The sequence below is a fragment of the Triticum aestivum genome, chromosome 4B (assembly GCF_018294505.1).
Source record: "Triticum aestivum cultivar Chinese Spring chromosome 4B, IWGSC CS RefSeq v2.1, whole genome shotgun sequence".
NCBI classification, from domain to species: Eukaryota; Viridiplantae; Streptophyta; class Magnoliopsida; order Poales; family Poaceae; genus Triticum; species Triticum aestivum.
Genome location: NC_057804.1, coordinates 135,950,386 through 135,968,729, shown reverse-complemented (window position 1 = coordinate 135,968,729; position 18,344 = coordinate 135,950,386). Strand labels below are relative to the sequence as shown.

The window sequence follows — 18,344 nt, the reverse complement described above, 5'->3', positions numbered from 1 at the left end:
CTGGCCTGCCCACTCCAGGTGATCTTTATGAACCTGGTGTCAGCTTCACACTGCAGCTGTAGAAAGCATCTTTCACAAGCCAGAACTCGACATGAGCCAGATGCTCAGTATAATGAAGCCATTACCTCAAGATGCAAAATATCCTACGGAGTTCCTTGTTGAAGACCTTGACTATCTGCCACGCACAATCTATCACATCATAAGGCGAACTCTCTGGCCCATCAAAGGACATGGAACATATAAAGGACGTTATGCTACCCGCCATCCTGGGGCATTTGCGTTCGTTGCTTCTTCTCGTTCGCACGATCTATCCCAGGCTGTAATTTCACAACGCTGTCAACGTTTGAGCCATCATCCTTCTTTACATATGCGTTTCACTTCTATGTGCATGACTGGTGGGCCCTTTTTGATGGGGCGTCAGCAAAATCGTGTGGGTTTTCTCTGGTTGTTAGTAGCCAAAGTATTCACCAGGACGGTGAAAACCTAAAACGAGCGAGCGACTCCCTCCCCTCTCTCTCGTTTCTATTTTCTCCCTCGCGCTCGCGCCGCCATCGTCGCCTCATCGCCCAGCCCAGCGCCGATTCCCTCGCCGCCACCACTCCGAGCGCGGGCACCGCCACCTCATCTCCCAGTGCCGCCACCACCATAGCCCCCTCCCCTAGATCCCAAGGGGGGCGGGGTGAGCACCGTCGACCCCATCGCTGGTCCTCTGCCCCTGCAAGTCCGCTCACCTCAGCCTCCTCCTATGTCGTCGGCGGCACAGCAGAGGTGGTCGAGCCGTTGAGGAGAGAAGCGGTGGGATCTTCCATTCGCAACGCCTCCGTGCTATCCCGCATCGCCTCACCAACCACCATCAACAATAACGTAGGGATCTATGACGGGGAAGACCAAAGAGTTGCAGACCGCCAAGGGGGAGGGGCCCAAGGACAGGCCTGAGCTGGTGGTGGCGATGACGATGACAACGGAGGCAAAGGTGCAGGCGAAGGAGGAGGACGGAAGTGTTGTGGACAAGGACACCATGGCCGCCGTTGCCAAAATGTCTGCATCTTCATCCACTGCCTCTCTGCCATGTACGTGCCTCCTGTCATGCAGATCCTTGATAATTAGGGTGACTGTTTCTTTTTGGGTAATCTGGGTGACTAATTTGATGCTTGTGTTAAATGTTTGGGGTTTCTTGGGGAAAGAAAATTGTGGTAGTTAATTTATAAGAGAATTCCTTATTTGGCCCTTTCTTAAAATTTGCTTCCCTATTTGGCCCAAAATTAATTTTCTTCCCTATTTGACACCTAAATTAATTTTTGTTCCTTATATGACACTTTCGTTCATTTTAGACACTAATAGTGTTAACTATGTGGTGAAAAGACCATTTTGCCCCTAATGCATTTTTAACTGTCCAGGATGAAGTAAAAGAGCAATCAATTCACCTATGTTTTAGGGATGTTCAAAGGATGCTGCACATGTATATGTATGCTCCAATATTTTGTCTTAGGTAATCTGGTATGTGCGTTCGTCCTGAATTTGGTTACACGTTCCAAACACAGCCAGCCCCTATATAACTAGGGGGCAGTTATATACTGCTAGTATATAGCGGATATTGTCTTTGGAGGCCGAGCTCCATGGAGCTCGGTTTTGAAAATTTTGAATTTTGTCAAAATTCATATTTTCTACAATTCAAAAAATTCTGAAAAAACATACACATATACATGAAGGCATAACACACATGTGTGTAAATTTTTAAGGCAAAATAAGTTGAAATGAGGGTTATGCAAAAAAGACAAATCTGTGGCTTTTTAACATATGATACTATTCATCCTCCCAGACCATGAATTTGTCTTTTTTGTACAGGTCATATTTCAACGTTTTTCATTCTAAAATTTTACACACATAGACATAACATACTTGTTTACTTGCACAATTTTTTCAGATTTTTTTGAAACCAAAAAGTTTGAATTTTCATTTGTTTTCAAAAAAAGGCCTCCATGGCTCCCGGGAGCCAAACGTCCGCTCTCTAGTATATAGATATGATAACTTGTATACCGTGAGAAAAAGATAATGAAGAGATTAATGAGAGCGACACGCTTCTGTGGCCAGGCCCGTCGAGGAGGGTGTGCGAGCGGTTCAAAGGGGCCCCGTTCGGAGAAAAATCACGAAACAAACATTTCGTTTAATTCGCTGGCTGGCTGGCTCGATCTTAAAAAGCAGCAGGATGTGCGTGCGGCCCCAGTCAAAGCCAACAAGCTCACAGTCGGTCTGGTACCAATTTCCTACTTCCCTTTCGGGCTGGTTAATTTTTTAGAACATCCAAATCCAAATATAAAAACAAGGCTACAGCCGAGTGTGCGATTTGTACTTAGTACTGTACGTGCAACGGTCCAAGTGCATCTGGTGCAAATCGATCCAGCTGTACGTACTAGTACGCGAGTCTCCCGACGGCCGGAAAGTAATCAGCCGCGGCTAGCTCGTACTGCATCTCGCCGGAAAGTACTCGGTTGTATTATAGGCTACAGCTAGTACAAGTTCTAATTGTATGGCTTTTACATGCATATATCATCAGTTTACATAAGAAACAAAATATTGGACAAAATGGTCTTTTCACGTCACACTTAACCCGATTAGTGCCTAAAATGGACAAAAGTGTCATATAAGGAATGAAAATTATTTTAGGTGTCAAATAGGGAAGAAAATTTTATTTTGGACCAAATAGGAATCAAAATTTAAGAAAGGGCCAAATAAGGAATTCTCTCTTAATTTATTGGCATCAGTTAGCATTGTTGGAGATTAGTTTGTTGACTTAAGGTTACAATCCATGAAGTTTGCATTTTTGGTCTTTCCTTTTTATTGCTCATCACATTTTTATATATGTGTGCCATGGTTAAAGTTTGCTAATATTGTTTCACAGAAATAATTAGCTGTGGAGGTTCGTTATTCAATTTGGTTATAGCTCATGCTGCAGGCCAGGAGCAAATGGTTGTTTATGAAAGGTTTGATTGCAGGTATACCCAAATTAAGGTCTTTTATCTAATTGCTTGGATAACTACTTTTCAGGTGTCTGCTGATTACCACAATAACACAATTTTCTTATTCATGCTTTGCGATTACTATTTTTTTGTTTTGATCATATTTACTGATTGGCGTAGCTGTACTTCTGGATGGCAGTGTTCATAGCTTAGTGGCAGTATTTTAGCATTTCTGTATCATGTTGGTGCCTTTAGAAACTAAGAATTAATTTTTTTAGGATTCTTGCTGGAGGAGATGAACTTTTATGGTGAGTTTTTTCCCTGTATGCCTCGCTTCAGATCATGTTTACCTCTGTTTAGTGCCATTATGGTTGTTGAACAATTGAAGATGTCTTAAATGCACATAACATTGCTAAACCTGTAGGCTGATGCTTTTGTTATTATAGAGGAGTTGTTGAAGACCAAAGTTTTCCTTGTAAGAATGCCATACTTACAAGAAAAGATTGCCTGAAAGGTCTTTATGGTTTAATCTGCAAGGTAAAAAGTGTGAAATGTGGAACATATCACATTCACTCGGTCAGTTGGCCATTGTATTTTTTTGGCATGTTTACAATTTCTTGAGGCACATAATGTTGTTCATACAATCTGCAGGTTAGAGGGCCCGTCGAGGCTAGCGCGAGGTCTGCTCTGGCATCCATGATGTGGGTGTGATGACTGAGGACTGCTCACGCTTCTCCGCTCACAAACCGTGTGGCGAGTAAATACTCCACTCCACGACAATTAGACCTTCCTCCCTCTCAGCTATGGTATTGCAGCAATCTCCTTCCACCTTCATTTGTTACGTTGGAGCGCTAGAAGACATTCTAATTTTCTAGCTATATTTTGCAATGTTAGACTGGCCAGATGTTTTTGTATATAGGAGAGGATATGGTCGCAGTGGCGTGAGCTTTTTCATTACTTGATTTGTTTATGCAAAACGAATTTTTTGTTGTACTAAAGAGGAGGATCATCTGCTCTGCAATACATATTTATTACCTTCACTATGCTCATGGTGCTGCCATGCTCCTCGATTAAATTATTTCTTAATAAGCTTCTCCATTAAACATGTTCTAATTATGTATTTCGTGTTGGGGGTTGCTCACCCAACCTTTCATGGAAAAATGGCAATTTGTTCAGTTTGTGATCATTTATTTATTTTAAGATGCCTAGAAAAGTTAGACAGATATAAAACTTGGTCCAGGAACTCCTGGATATTGCAATGGGTACTCTGTTTTCATCTGAATTTATTAGTTGCTAGAGGTTGTACCTTTGCCGTGGACCATCAATTCTCCATTTGAGCAAAAGTTTCTCCCGAGGAGAAAGTCCCGGTGCAAGCTGCCATGTTTCTTAGCTGTAAAAAAAATTTAGCCATCGTCTGAAGAATTTCCTACCTGGTTGCTAGGCCTGACCAGTATTCGGGCATCCTAGCCTTTTTTTCCTTGGCAAGAAACCTTGGCAGGTGCCATGAGGTACAAAAGCTGGAGAGATGGTTCCGAAACTCCTAGAGGTCTTGGAGGGTTTATGGTGTTTGAAATGAGGACCCGATAAAATTATTTTCCATGTTGTCCAGTTGAAACTTATATTCTTATTTCTCTCGTCAACAATGGATATTCTGTGTATTCTGTACTTGTATCATTCCTTTTGGGAAATAATTGAAAGATTGTCTGTTCACTTATGTCTCACTTAATCCCATCTGTCTAGGTTCCACAAAGTGCCCAGACAGCAGGAAGCACACATAGAACCATCAATGCTCCTTTCCGTAGGAGAAATAGCTGAACGGGCAATGTTTTCATCTCTGTATAAGTTCAGATGTGATTACCCAGGTCCAGAAGGTTTGGTCTACTTCTCACTTAATCCTATATTTTCTTGACGTGCACATAAATACGTTGAGAAGTTGCAACTAGAATAAAGCTTCCGCCCGACTGCAGGTTAGTATATGCATTATATGTTCTAAGGAATTCCGCTTTCTCATTGCAACAGCCAGAAGTACAAAATCTACTGAAGTTTGAATATTAATCCAGCTTATTACTTGGGGCCTCTGATATATGCATCAAAATCATAGATTTTTATTATTGCAAATTGTTGGTAACTACTGATCATCTTTATTGTTTTTTATTCATACAGTTCACGGGGCAATGAGTATGAGATCAGTTCGTGGGTGTCAGTCAATATAAGATTGGTCTGCAACTATTTTTCATCTGAAAAGATATACTTTGCAGCATCATGTATGATATGTATATGCTTGGTTCAGTGTTATTCATAGCTATGTTACTGTGTCTACGTGCTTCCTTCATATATTTTGGCTCACCTCGGCTTCCTCCTGCGTCGGCAACGGCGCAGCAGAGGCAGACGAGCTGACGAGGTGAGCAACGGTGGGAAACTGTATGGTGTGTCCTCTTCTTTCTCTCTTCTTCCTCGACAATGCCTCCGTGCTTTCCTGTGTCGCCTCACCAGCCACCGCCAACATCGGCGTAGGGATCTATGGCGGGCAAGACCAAAGCGCTTCATCCGACCGAGGGGGGCCCAAGGCGAAGCCTACACTAGCAGCGGCAATGACGGAGCCAGAGGTGAAGGAAATCCCTAAGGCCATCGTGCGGCAGCTGGTCAAGGACAAGCTCGCCTGAGCGCCATGGCCGGAGCTGTCGAAGGAGGAGGGTGGAGGTGTGGTGGACAAGGCCGCCTTTGCCACAATGCAAACATCTTCATCCACTGCCTCTCTGCCATGTATGTGCCTCCTGCAGTGGCTCGATTAATGCGTCCGGTAGTGTGGCGTTGGCTGGGAACCGTACGGTATTTGTCTGACGTGCCGTCCACACCGGGGGGGTTGGTCAGTCGACTCCAGGTATGAGCAGCTCCGAGCTTGATGGCTGGATGTGTGCACACATGTAATGGGGTAACATGGTCATGTTGCTTGGTGTGCAGAGGCAACCTCATTTTTGGACCAATAAGAGGGGCGATGATGACGACGACTAGATGAAACAATCATGTCTTGGGCAATCAAGACAGCCTTGGCTTGTGGGACTAAACAGAGCTGAAATAGTCGGTGTCAGTGTTGGAGTTGCCCTTAGAGCCTACCCTTACCTCTGTTGTAGCCTGCTCAATTTTGTCGCCGATGTTGGATGATTTGTGCCTTGGACGGTCATTCTGATGAGTGATAACCAGGGCAGTTCTCTTACACTACGATGGGTAGGTTATGGACCAAGAGATGTGGGTGTTGGCTTTGAAGATGAATGACAAAGCTGAGCCCTCTTTTGCTATGCTACATACACTGAATTTTCACTGTTCATCCCTCCTCATCCCGGATCCCGCGGATCCGATGGTGCGGGCACGGAGGCGTGGTTCGTCTCAATCGGCATCGATCTGATTTGATTTTGATTCATGCGGTCACGGTCGTGCGGTGCGTTTTATGGTGTGATTCATGCGGTTTGGGAATTACTCCCATCTTTCATTGGGAAACCTCTAGGTGATGATTACTTGTCGATTGCTAGATATTGGCCTGCCAATAAGAACTATACTATACTTGACTCTGCTTGTGCTTGTGCTCTGTGGTGCATTTGGAAAATTAGAAGTCCTCACATTTCGAACAATTCATTATGCTCTGATATTAAACAGGTTTGGTGGCTGATAATGATTACTCTAAAAAAGTGGCAAATGCATTCTCACATACGATCTCCAATCATGTAAATCGACCGCACCTGCTGTCGGTGGGGTAATAGGTTGTGATCTGATAGCTGGAGGTGAGATGACCAACCTGTCATCCTCCAACAGTCTCTGGCGTGCTCTGCACTATCCTGGCACTGATGCTGCCTCTCCGCCTCACTCCAAGCTACCCTGGGAACCAAAGTAGCCCACTCTCAGCCCAAGTACACTGCTGAGGGTAGTGAACTCGCCATCGCAATCGCCTATGAAGAGGACCAAGGTGGTGTTCATCAACATCTCCACTGTGAAGCTGGGAGGCGATTATGATCTGGGTTTGCTGAGAGTTTTGGAGGACAGCATGTTTGCCGTAAAAACTCATGTAAATCGACCGCACCTGCTGTCGGTGGGGTAACAGGTTATGATCTAATAGCTGGAGGTGAGATGACCAACCTGTCATCCTCCAACAGTCTCTGGCGTGCTCTGCACTATCCTGGCACTAATGCTGCCTTTCCGCCTCACTCCAAGCTACCCTGGGAACCAAAGTAGCCCACTCTCAGCCCAAGTACATTGTTGAGGGTAGTGAACTCGCCATCGCAATCGTCTATGAAGAGGACAAAGGTGGTGTTCATCAACATCTCCACTGTGAAGCTGGGAGGCGATTATGATCTGGGTTTGTTGAGAGTTTTGGAGGACAGCATGTTTGCCGTAAAACTCATGTAAATCCACCGCACCTACTGTCGGTGGGGTAATAGGTTGTGATCTGATAGCTGGAGGTGAGATGACCAACCTGTCATCCTCCAACAGTCTCTAGCGTGCTCTGCACTATCCTGGCATTGATGTTGCCTTTCCGCCTCACCCCAAGCTACCCTGGGAACCAAAGTACCCCACTCTCAGCCCAAGTACACTATTGAGGGTAGTGAACTCGCCATCGCAATCGCTTATGAAGAGGACCAAGGTGGTGTTCATCAACATCTCCACTGTGAAGCTGGGAGGCGATTATGATCTGGGTTTGTTGAGAGTTTTGGAGGACATCATGTTTGCCGTAAAAACTCATGTAAATCGACCGCACTTGCTGTCGGTGGGGTAACAGGTTGTGATTTGGTAGCTGGAGGTGAGATGACCATCCTATCATCCTCCAACAGTCTCTGGCGTGCTCTGCACTATCCTGGCACTGATGCTGCCTCTTCGCCTCACTCCAAGCTACCCTGGGAACCAAAGTAGCCCACTCTCAGCCCAAGTACACTGCCGAGGGTAGTGAACTCGCCATCACAATCGCCTATGAAGAGGAACAAGGTGGTGTTCATCAACATCTCCACTGTGAAGCTGGGAGACGATTATGATCTGGGTTTGCTGAGAGTTTTGGAGGACAACATGTTTGCCGTAAAAACTCATGTAAATCGACCGCACCTGCTGTGGGTGGGGCAACAGGTTGTGATCTGATAGCTGGAGGTGATATGACCAACCTGTCATCCTCCAACAGTCTCTGGCGTGCTCTGCACTATCCTGGCACTGATGCTACATCTCCGCCTCACTCCAAGCTACCCAGGGAACCAAAGTAGCCCACTCTCAGCCCAAGTACATTGCTGAGGGTAGTGAACTCGCCATCGCAATCGCCTATGAAGAGGACCAAGGTGGTATTCATCAACATCTCCACTGTGAAGCTGGGAGGCGATTATGATCTGGGTTTACTGAGAGTTTTGGAGGACACTGTGTTTGCCGTAAAAACTGTTTCTGGATTATGGAGCATGTCTTCAGCTGTCATTTCCCCCTGTTTTGTTTTGATGATCTTATAACTTTGTTTACTCTGTACTCTGGTTTCATTTTTCAATGGAGCCCGGGGGCCTTTTTACCCTCCTGGTGATCTAAAAAAGAGAGCAGATAGTGGCTTGGAGCTACGTTCTAACAGTCCAAACTATTTTGGTTCAGGTTTTACTAGAAAAGAAAGCAAGAAATCACCACACTACAGTTGGGTCCTGGAAAGGAGAGACTATTCTCTCGGTTCCTCTGACTGCATCCTCATCCAATCGGTTTCGACCAAGTTCAGAACTTCAAATTTCAGTTCCCCGTGTTCTAAGTTTCAATCAAAGTAAACAAAGGTTTGGATCTCCGCTCGACAGTTCGGACGATTCCGGTCCTGGCTTTACTACAAAACGAGGCAATAAATCCCACCATACTACACAAATCCTGCAAAGGAGAAACTATTATCTCTGTTCCTTGACCAAAAATAATCGTTGACCAGGCCATGGGGCTGAATCACTAAGCAAGGCCCTAGAATCTAGCCGTCCTATTGCGCCACTGTCAGATCAGCGAGGCCATGCTAGGAGCCGACAAGAGAGCCACCATAACAACCAACTGGTCTGAGTTCCGCCGCCTTGCAAAAATCCATGAAGGAGACATTTGCGCCTTTCGTTTCAAGGTCACCACAAAGCAGTGCTTGGTTCTCATCATGCATTGTCTTTAGATGAACCATCGACAGCAACGAAAGTCGTATCTAAATATCATCTAGCATTCTAAGGACTACTAATCAAGCTCTGTAATAGGATGAAACCTTTGTCTGTTTTTCGACGATGCTATCTGTTGCTTTTGAATAGCTACCACCTATGCTTTTACCTATATAACCTATGTTGTTGTTCCTCATCGATCTATAATATGCATAATATCACCCTTACCTATAATTATTTGTTTTTACTACTTTCTCTGTTTCAAACATCGAGTACTCACCGGCAATAACAAATATGCTAAGCAAGGAAGAGGCATGCACTACCTGAGAGCGTCCACCTTCCACTCATGGAATATAGCACTATCATTTAGCACAGACTGTTCCAGGAGAAACAGTAATCATGAACGGAGACAGTAACCAGCAGTAAGTACTCATTATTTCGATTTGTGTTCGAGTTTTCCTATCACCGCTCTTACAATACTTGGCTTACTGCCGGCCTTTGCGCCATTGGCGCAATGGGTCATCTAGTTCTCCAAAGGCTAAGCTAGAAGGTGCAATGAAGACATTGGTCTTCCATATTCTTCATGGCAAATGCTTCAATGCACAAGATTTCTTCATCCGCCAATTTGCTGCATCAGGATCTGACATTTTTGGCTTGAAGTTCTATGCTCCATGGATCATGCGTCTGATCAAGCTTCACACTGCTTTCAACTATCAGCCATCTGCACGCAACCACATTGTCTTCTTGCCAGATGCCGATATGTCTGTTGAAGCCATCTATCCAGAGCTTAACAAGGAACCACTTTATCTTCATAATATTGATCGTCAAAGCTTCACTCGGCCCATTGAAGGTGTGCTGGCTGCCACTCGTGTCTATCCGTTGGCTGGTACTACACGTGCACCTCACCGTGCCCAAACCGAAGCTACTGACATCACAATTGCTCAACGGCCTCAAAAGAGATCTCGTGTTCTCAATGACCGAGAGCTTCTCGTTGGCCTGCATCAAAAGCAGGATAGGCATCATGATTGGCTCAAGCGCCAGATGCAGAGCATCATGACTGACGTCAATCGCATTCGCAACCTTGCAACCGAGAATGCCTTTGTCGCGCATGAAACCTGTCGACGCACATGGAAAGGGCTGACGCTTATGTGTGCTGAGGAAGATCTTCAGGACGATGGCTTCTCAGAACGATTCAAGTTTGATTCCACTCCGCCCAGAAATGTTGTTCTGCGGCGCACTCCATCTCTTGAAGACTTAGAGTACTCCTCTTCTGCTGCAACCGTGAATGCTCGTGTGATCGATGATCAAGATGATGCTACTTCGCCACCTCCAACGCGTATCGACACTGCTCCAAGTTCGTCTGCACCGCCAAACCTCGAAAACAACCCTGCATCTTCTCCTACTCCTTCTCGGAACGAGTAGAGGCTCACGGTCTTCAACCCTTTTTGAAGGAAATATGCCCTAGAGGCGATAATAAAGTTATTATTTATTTCCTTATATCATGATAAATGTTTATTATTCATGCTAGAATTGTATTAACCGGAAACATAATACATGTGTGAATACATAGACAAACAGAGTGTCACTAGTATGCCTCTACTTGACTAGCTTGTTGGTCAAAGATGGTTATGTTTCCTAACCATAGACATGTGTTGTCATTTGATTAACGGGATCACATCATTAGGAGAATCATGTGATTGACATGACCCATTCCGTTAGCTTAGCACACGATCGTTTAGTATATTGCTATTGCTTTCTTCATGACTTATACATGTTCCTATGACTATGAGATTATGCAACTCCCGTTTACCGGAGGAACACTTTGTGTGCTACCAAACGTCACAACGTAACTGGGTGATTATAAAGGAGCTCTACAGGTGTCTCCAAAGGTACATGTTGGGTTGGCGTATTTCGAGATTAGGATTTGTCACTCCGATTGTCGGAGAGGTATCTCTGGGCCCTCTCGGTAATGCACATCACTTAAGCCTTGCAAGCATTGCAACTAATGAGTTAGTTGTGAGATGATGTATTACAGAACGATTAAAGAGACTTGTCGGTAACAAGATTGAACTAGGTATTGAGATACCGACGATCGAACCTCGGGCAAGTAACATACCGATGACAAAGGGAACAACGTATGTTGTTATGCGGTCTGACCGATAAAGATCTTCGTTGAATATGTGGGAGCCAATATGAGCATACAGGTTCCGCTATTGGTTATTGACCGGAGACGTGTCTCGGTCATGTCTACATTGTTCTGGAACACGTAGGGTCCGCATGCTTAACGTTACGATGACAATTTCATTATGAGTTTATATATTTTGATGTACCGAAGGTTGTTCGGAGTCCCGGATATGATCACGGACTTGACGAGGAGTCTCGAAATGGTCGAGACATAAAGATCGATATATTGGACGACTATATTTGGACACCAGAAAGGCTCCGGGTGAGATTGGGACAATACCGAATCACCGGGAGGTTATCGGAACCCCCCGGGAGGTATATGGGCCTTGTTGGGCCTTAGTGGAAAGGAGGGGAAAGGAGCAAGGGAGGGGGGCGCCCCCCCAAGCCCAATCCGAATTGGGAGGGCCCTCCCTTTCCTTCCCCCCTCCTTCCTCTTCCTTCCTTCTCCTACTCCTAATAGGAAAAAGGGGGAGTCCTACTCCAGGTGGGAGTTGGACCCCCCCCCTTGGGCGCGCCACCCCCCTTGGCCGGCCCCCTCCTCCACTCCTTTATATACGGAGGAGGGGGGCACCCCATAGACACAACAATTGATCCCTTGGATCTCTTAGCCGTGTGCGGTGCCCCCCTCCACCATAGTCCACCTCGATAATACTGTAGCGGTGCTTAGGCAAAGCCCTGCGACGATAGAACATCAAGATCATCACCACGCCGTCGTGCTGACAGAACTCTTCCCCGACACTTTGCTGGATCAGAGTCCGGGGATCGTCATCGAGCTGAACGTGTGCTAGAACTCGGAGGTGCCGTAGTTTCGGTGCTTGATCGGTTGGGCCGTGAAGACGTACGACTACATCAACCGCATTGTTATAATGTTTCCGCTATCGGTCTACGAGGGTACGTAGACAACACTCTCCCCTCTCATTGCTATGCATCACCATGATCTTGCGTGTGCGTAGGAATTTTTTTTGAAATTACTACGTTCCCCAACAGTGGCATCCGAGCCAGGTTTTATGCGTAGATGTCATATGCATGAGTAGAACACAAGTGAGTTGTGGGCGATATAAGTCATACTGCTTACCAGCATGTCATACTTTGGTTCGGCGGTATTGTTGGATGAAGCGGCCCAGACCGACATTACGTGTACGCTTACGCGAGACTGGTTCTACCGACGTGCTTTGCACACAGGTGGCTGACGGGTGTCAGTTTCTCCAACTTTAGTTGAACCGAGTGTGGCTACGCCGGTCCTTGCGAAGGTTAAAACAGCACCAACTTGACAAACTATCGTTGTGGTTTTGATGCGTAGGTAAGAACGATTCTTGCTAAGCCCGTAGCAGCCACGTAAAACTTGCAACAACAAAGTAGAGGACGTCTAACTTGTTTTTGCGGGGCATGTTGTGATGTGATATGGTCAAGACATGATGCTAAATTTTATTGTATGAGATGATCATGTTTTGTAACAAAGTTATCGGCAACTGGCAGGAGCCATATGGTTGTTGCTTTATTGTATGCAATGCAATCGCCCTGTAATGCTTTAATTTATCACTAAGCGGTAGTGATAGTCATAGAAGCATAAGATTGGCGAGACGACAACGATGCTACGATGGAAATCAAGGTGTCGCGCCGGTGACAATGGTGATCATGACGGTGCTTCAAAGATGGAGATCACAAGCACAAGATGATGATGGCCATATCATATCACTTATATTGATTGCATGTGATGTTTATCTTTTATGCATCTTATCTTGCTTTGATTGACGGTAGCATTATAAGATGGTCCCTCACTAAATTATCATAGTAAAAGTGTTCTCCCTGAGTATGCACCATTGCGAAAGTTCTTCGTGCTGAGACACCACGTGATGATCGGGTGTGATAGGCTCTACGTTCGAATACAACGGGTGCAAAACAGTTGCACACGCGGAATACTCAGGTTAAACTTGACGAGCCTAGCATATAACAGATATGGCCTCGGAACACGGAGACCGAAAGGTCGAGTGTGAATCATATAGTAGATATGATCAACATATTCATGTTCACCGTTGAAACTACTCCATCTCACGTGATGATCGGACATGGTGTAGTTGATATGGATCACGTAATCACTTAGAGGATTAGAGGGATGTCTATCTAAGTGGGAGTTCTTTAGTAATATGATTAATTGAACTTAAATTTATCATGAACTTAGTACCTGATAGTATCTTGCTTGTATATGTTGATTGTAGATAGATGGCCCGTGTTGTTGTTCCGTTGAATTTTAATCGTTCCTTGAGAAAGCAAAGTTGAAAGATGATGGTAGCAATTACACGGACTAGGTCTGTAACTTGAGGATTATCCTCATTGCTGCACAGAAGAATTACGTCCTGGAAGCACCGCTAGGTGCCAGGCCTGTTACTGGAGCAACGCTAGATGTTATGAACGTCTGGCAGAGCAAAGCTGATGACTACTCTATAGTTCAGTGTCCCATGCTTTACGGCTTAGAACCGAGTCTTCAACGACGTTTTGAACGTCATGGAGCATATGAGATGTTCCAAGAGTTGAAGTTAATATTTCAAGCAAATGCCCGGATTGAGAGATATGAAGTCTCCAATAAGTTCTACAGCTGCAAGATGGAGGAGAACAGTTCTGTCAGTGAGCATATACTCAAAATGTCTGGGTATAATAATCACTTGATTCAACTGGGAGTTAATCTTCCGGATGATAGCGTCATTGACAGAATTCTCCAATCACTGCCACCAAGCTACAAGACCTTTGTGATGAACTATAATATGCAAGGGATGGAAAATATTATTCCCAAGCTCTTCGCGATGCTAAAAGCTGCGGAGGTAGAAATCAAAAAGGAGCATCAAGTGTTGATGGTTAACAAGACCACTAGTTTCAAGAAAAAGGGCAAATGGAAGAAGAAGGGAAACTTCAAGAAGAACAGCAAACAAGTTGCTGCTCAGGAGAAGAAACACAAGTCTGGACCTAAGCCTGAAACTGAGTGCTTCTACTGCAAGCAGACTGGTCACTAGAAGCGGAACTGCCCCAAGTATTTGGCGGATAAGAAGGATGGCAAGGTGAACAAAGGTATATGGGATATACATGTTATTGATGTGTACCTTACTAATGCTCGCAGTAGCACCTGGGTATTTGATACTGGTTCTGTTGCTAATATTTGCAACTCGAAATAGGGACTACGGATTAAACAAAGATTAGCTAAGGACGAGGTGACGATGCGCGTGGGAAATGGTTCCAAAGTCGATGTGATCGCGGTCGGCATGCTACCTCTACATCTACCTTCGGGATTAGTTTTAGACCTAAATAATTGTTATTTGGTGCCAGCATTGAGCATGAACATTATATCTGGATCTTGTTTGATGCGAGACGGTTATTCATTTAAATCAGATAATAATGGTTATTCTATTTATATGAGTAATATCTTTTATGGTCATGCACCCTTGAAGAGTGGTCTATTTTTATTAAATCTCAATAGTAGTGATACACATATTCATAATGTTGAAGCCAAAAGATGCAGAGTTGATAATGATAGTGCAACTTATTTGTGGCACTGCCGTTTGGGTCATATCGGTGCAAAGCGCATGAAGAAACTCCATACTGATGGACTTTTGGAACCACTTGATTATGAATCACTTGGTATTTGCGAACCATGCATCATGGGCAAGATGACTAAAACACCGTTCTCCGGTACTATGGAGAGAGCAACTGATTTATTGGAGATCATACATACAGATGTATGTAGTCCGATGAATGTTGAGGCTCGTGGCGGATATCGTTATTTTCTCACCTTCACAGATGATTTGAGCAGATATGGTTATATCTACTTAATGAAGCATAAGTCTGAAACATTTGAAAAGTTCAAAGAATTTCAGAGTGAAGTTGAAAATCATCGTAACAAGAAAATAAAGTTTCTACGATCTGATCGTGGAGGAGAATACTTGAGTTATGAGTTTGGTCTACATTTGAAACAATGCGGAATAGTTTCACAACTAACGCCACCCGGAACACCACAGCGTAATGGTGCGTCCGAACGTCGTAATCGTACTTTACTAGATATGGTGCGATCTATGACGTCTCTTACAGATTTACCGCTATCATTTTGGGGTTATGCTTTAGAGATGGCCGCATTCACGTTAAATAGGGCACCATCAAAATCCGTTGAGACGACGCCATATGAACTGTGGTTTGGCAAGAGACCAAAGTTGTCGTTTCTGAACTTAATCCATTTTGAACTTCTTCAAAACTTTGTCATGGTATGTGCTTTGTGAAAGTCCAATTAAGTGTCTTGATCTATCTCTATAGATCTTAATGCCCAATATGTAAGCAGCTTCACCGAGGTCTTTCATTGAAAAACTTTTATTCAAGTATCCTTTTATGCTATCCAGAAATTCTATATCATTTCCGATCAGCAATACGCCATCTACATATAGTATCAGAAATGCTACAGAGCTCCCACTCACTTTCTTGTAAATACAGGCTTCTCCAAAAGTCTGTAGAAAACCAAATGCTTTGATCATACTATCAAAGCGTTTATTCCAACTCCGAGAGGCTTGCACCAGTCCATAAATGGATCGCTGGAGCTTGCACACTTTGTTAGCTCCCTTTGGATCGACAAAACCTTCCGGTTGCATCATATACAATTCTTCTTCCAGAAATCCATTCAGGAATGCAGTTTTGACATCCATCTGCCATATTTCATAATCATAAAATGCGGCAATTGCTAACATGATTCGGACAGACTTAAGCATCGCTACGGGTGAGAAGGTCTCATCGTAGTCAACCCCTTGAACTTGTCGAAAACCTTTTGCGACAAGTCGAGCTTTATAGACAGTAACATTACCGTCAGCGTCAGTCTTTTTCTTGAAGATCCATTTATTCTCAATTGCTTGCCGATCATTGGGCAAGTCAACCAAAGTCCATACTTTGTTCTCATACATGGATCCCATCTCAGATTTCATGGCTTCAAGCCACTTTGCGGAATCTGGGCTCACCATCGCTTCTTCATAGTTCGTAGGTTCATCATGATCTAGTAGCATGACTTCCAGAACTGGATTACCGTACCACTCTGGTGCGGATCTTACTCTGGTTGATCTACGAGGTTCAGTAGTATCTTGTTTTGAAGTTTCATGATCATTATCATTAACTTCCTCACTTATTGGTGTAGGTGTCGCAGAAACAGTTTTCTGTGATGTACTATTTTCCAACAAGGGAGCAGGTACAGTTACCTCGTCAAGTTCTACTTTCCTCCCACTCACTTCTTTCGAGAGAAACTCCTTCTCAAGAAAGTTTCCGAATTTAGCAACAAAAGTCTTGCCTTCGGATCTGTGATAGAAGGTGTATCCAATAGTTTCCTTTGGATATCCTATGAAGACACATTTCTCCGATTTGGGTTCGAGCTTATCAGGTTGAAGCTTTTTCACATAAGCATCGCAGCCCCAAACTTTCAGAAACGGCAACTTTGGTTTCTTGCCAAACCATAGTTCATAAGGCGTCATCTCAACGGATTTTGATGGTGCCCTGTTTAACATGAATGCGGCAGTCTCTAGAGCGTATCCCCAAAATGATAGCAGTAAATCAGTAAGAGACATCATAGATCGCACCATATCTAGTAAAGTACGATTACGACGTTCGAACACACCATTACGTTGTGGTGTTCCGGGTGGAGTGAGTTGCGAAAACTATTCCACAATTTTTCAAATGTACACCAAACTCGTAACTCAAATATTCTCCTCCACGATCAGATCGTAGAAACTTTATTTTCTTGTTACGATGATTTTCCACTTCACTCTAAAATTCTTTGAACTTTTCAAATGTCTCAGACTTATGTTTTATTAAGTAGATATAACCATATCTGCTTAGATCATCTGTGAAGGTGAGAAAATAACGATATCCACCACGAGCCTCAATATTCATCGGACCACATACATCTGTATGTATGATTTCCAACAAATCTGTTGCTCTCTCCATAGTACCGGAGAACGGTGTTTTAGTCATCTTGCCCATGAGGCACGGTTCGCAAGTACCAAGTGATTCATAATCAAGTGGTTCCAAAAGTCCATCAGTATGGAGTTTCTTCATGTGTTTTACACCGATATGACCTAAACGGCAGTGCCACAAATAGGTTGCACCATCATTATCAACTCTGTATCTTTTGGCTTCAACATTATGAATATGTGTATTACTACTCTCGAGATTCAATAAGAATAGACCACTCTTCAAGGGTGCGTGACCATGAAAGATATTACTCATATAAATAGAACAACCATTATTCTCTGATTTAAATGAATAACCGTCTCGCATCAAACAAGATCCAGATATAATGTTCATGCTTAATGCTGGCACTAAATAACAATTATTTAGGTCTAATACTAATCCCGAAGGTAGATGTAGAGGTAGCGTGCCGACCGCGATCACATCGACTTTGGAACTGTTTCCCACGCGCATCGTCACCTCGTCCTTAGCCAATCTTCGCTTAATCCGTAGCCCCTGTTTCGAGTTGCAAATATTAGCAACAGAACCAGTATCAAATACCCAGGTGCTACTGCAAGCATTAGTAAGGTACACATCAATAACATGTATATCATATATACCTTTGTTCACCTTGCCATCCTTCTTATCCGCCAAATACTTTGGGCAGTTCCACTTCCAGTGGCCAGTCTGCTTGCAGTAGAAGCACTCAGTTTCAGGCTTAGGTACAGACTTGGGTTTCTTCTCTTGAGCAGCAACTTGCTTGCCGTTCTTCTTGAAGTTCCCCTTCTTCTTCCCTTTGCCCTTTTTCTTGAAACTAGTGGTTTTGTTAACCATCAACACTTGATGCTCCTTTTTGATTTCTACCTCCGCAGCTTTCAGCATTGCGAAGAGCTCGGGAATAGTCTTATTCATCCCTTGCATATTATAGTTCATCACGAAGCTCTTGTAGCTTGGTGGAAGTGATTGGAGAATTCTGTCAATGACGCAATCATCTGGAAGATTAACTCCCAATTGAATCAAGTGATTATTATACCCAGACATTTTGAGTATATGCTCACTGACAGAACTGTTCTCTTCCATCTTGCAGCTATAGAACTTATTGGAGACTTCATATCTCTCAATC

At 44.0% G+C, this 18,344-nt stretch overlaps 1 long non-coding RNA gene across 1 annotated transcript; it reads left to right on the top strand.

Annotated features, from left to right (window-relative positions):
- Positions 1-495: 495 nt before the first annotated feature.
- On the top strand, positions 496-6,102 carry LOC123094632 (uncharacterized). The gene is made up of 6 exons (XR_006445895.1): positions 496-1,070; positions 2,900-2,993; positions 3,236-3,265; positions 3,404-3,494; positions 3,609-3,763; positions 4,698-6,102. It is a non-coding gene; the product is annotated as an uncharacterized lncRNA (long non-coding RNA).
- Positions 6,103-18,344: the final 12,242 nt, after the last annotated feature.